Raw genomic sequence first — 2,861 nt, 5'->3', positions numbered from 1 at the left:
TTAAATATTGTTATATAATAATCTTAAAATAATTGTTATTGGAAATACGTGGTCACATATTTTTGTTGTATTTTTCTTTCTGTTTTGATTTTTTTCTATACCAGATCTATGAATTCACGCAGATTAAATTTAACAGAAATAACTTCTAAAACTTCATAAATTCTAAAAATAATGATAAATTATCTAATTTTTATACATTTTTATAATAAGAGTACAAAAAAAAGAAAGAAAGATGTAGAAACATAACTGTATAACTTGAAATAGATATGACTTATAATATAGAGTATAAAGTATAGAGTATAGACATAACTTGAATCATTGCTCCAACCGCGTATAATAATTACTTTACAATAAATTATGTTATAGTTTGAAGATTGATGTATGTGCACGAGATTTCATTGCTCTATCGAAACTCTAACGTCATTTAACATCTAACGTTGTTTAATCGACCTTTCGCTCGGTCAAATATTACCTTGCACATAATTGCGAATACATTACAAACAAATAAAGTCTCCTACTACCTAGTCATCAACATAATTCATAAGATCGAATATCAAAAATATTCATATATAACTTAAAGTTAAAAATTTTATTGAGGATTGAAATGCTACTAAACTCATTTTAAAATAATTGAATTTAAAGTAAACATAATATCAGTTACTTACGAATAAAAGGCCGAATGTGGGTTCGCCAGTAACTACAGTTGCCATCAACATCGCAATCGCCCCAAAGATGATTATCAACTTTATGGTTTTGATACTTTCTAGTTTAAATTAAGTTATTATAAATTCACATCAAAGGTGATGTCCTGTGTTCAATATAAAAAACACATGACTTTATATACATGCATAGGGACATATGTATATATGTACATACACATATAATGTATGTATGTACGTATATCAAAAATCGTGTAACCTAACGCGATAAAATAAAGTATCGCTTTTAGGACACATATATTCGAATGTATCAAACATCGCATTGAGTTTAGTAATGCACGTAAAATATGTTTTGTATATTAAATGAAAGCTTTGAGAAATGTGTGAGAATGTGTTCGTTTACACATATCTAAATATTTATTTTTTTTTATCAAAGTCGTGTACTATAAAAAAAGAAATAATAGCACAGTTTCAACAGTTGAAAACTTTCTTAAACCCACAATTGAGATATTTGCAAAAAAACTATATTATAGTTTTTTTGCGCATTAAATATTTATTGAATAATCATTATTAATTTAAACTTTTAAAAGTTTCTTTAAGAATCACTTTTAAGATTATATAATTCGCTAATGCTTTCACAGAAAAAAAATTGTAACAGACTTACAATAATTTATAAATAGATTAAAAATAGCAATACCAGAATACTATATAAAACTTATTATTCGAGTGTATCTAACATAACGTTGAATTTAGTAATACACATAAAATGTATATTAAATAAAAGCTTTAATGAATGTGTGTGAGGATGTGTTTGCTTACACATATATCTAAATATTTGTTCAAGATTGATTTTAATACATTCACGCAGTTGTTCCTCTTGGCACATTGAAAGTTGTTCTTCTTTTTTATAAAAAATAGAAATAATTTTCAAAAATGAAAATAAGAGCAGTTTTCAATGGCCTTGACATTGACTTATTTTCAAGGTCATGTTTCTAAACAATATTCAAAAGATTCTAGACATTATTCGGACATCTTATGGATAATGCTAATGCCGGCGATACTGTACTATTCAAGCCTTATAACTCGAAAAGTGCTTAATGGAAAAATATTTTATTATAGTGTTTTGAAGAGCTCTCAAAATAAGTTATATAAGAATATGCAATAAAAAAGGGGGAGTTTCATTTAAGAAATTTAAAGTAATCTTTTTCCTGACATTGACAATACCACCCAAGATCAAACCAATGGTACCATTTTAAGTGGCGCACTAAAATATCTCAAGAATAAGACATGGAATTGAAAAATAGTTAAAATAAAAGTTGTATAACTTTAAGGGGGACTTGAAATGGTACCTTTGGTTTGACCTTGGGTGGTATTGTCAAAGTCAGGAAAAGATTACTTTAAATTTCTTAAATGAAACTCCCTCTTTTTCATTGCATATTCTCACATAACTTATTTTAAGAGCTTTTCAAAACACTATAATAAAATATTTTTCCAATAACATATTTACATTACCATTAACATTTACATATATCTATATATATTTACTATTATCAAATGTCGATTATCAAATAAGGAAGTGACAATAACAGCTATGATAAATTGATCATTTTTATGGACATACAATTGAGAGATACGCAAAAAGACAAACTTTTTTGCCTAAATAAGTTATTCACCTTATATATGAAATTTTTATCAAGCAATCGTTATTAACTCAATAATTATATGTAGTGCATTGGAATAGAAATCTCTCTGTGTTTCTAGGAACCAACAACTTGCACTAAAAGATTTTCTATTAAAATCTAGAACAGGATGAGATTTTATGAGATTTGTAATAATACAAAGACATTTAAAACGTAAATTGTAATTGCAGGCTTATATGTACAATTAAAGTATTTAATGTAAAATTTAATTACCAGAGAAAATATTTGAAAAGTTAACAGATGCTGTAATGAAATAATATAAATTCTTTCATTATACGTTCTTATCTTATTTTTTATTGAATTGTAACATAATTTTTTTTACACATAAACTTCTTACTTTTTATTTTTTTTTATTTGTATCAAGAGATCTATAAGAATCTTAACAAAAATATATTATAAAAATTATTAATAACACTTTAGAATGAACCAATAATTCTATTTATTGTGCGTGGTTCTCCAAGAAAAAAATTATACTTTTCTTCTCTCTTAATATTTTTTTGGT

Source organism: Wasmannia auropunctata, unplaced genomic scaffold (genome assembly GCF_000956235.1).
Source record: "Wasmannia auropunctata unplaced genomic scaffold, wasmannia.A_1.0 LD335981.1, whole genome shotgun sequence".
NCBI classification, from domain to species: Eukaryota; Metazoa; Arthropoda; class Insecta; order Hymenoptera; family Formicidae; genus Wasmannia; species Wasmannia auropunctata.
Note: the sequence above shows the minus strand (reverse complement) of the source record.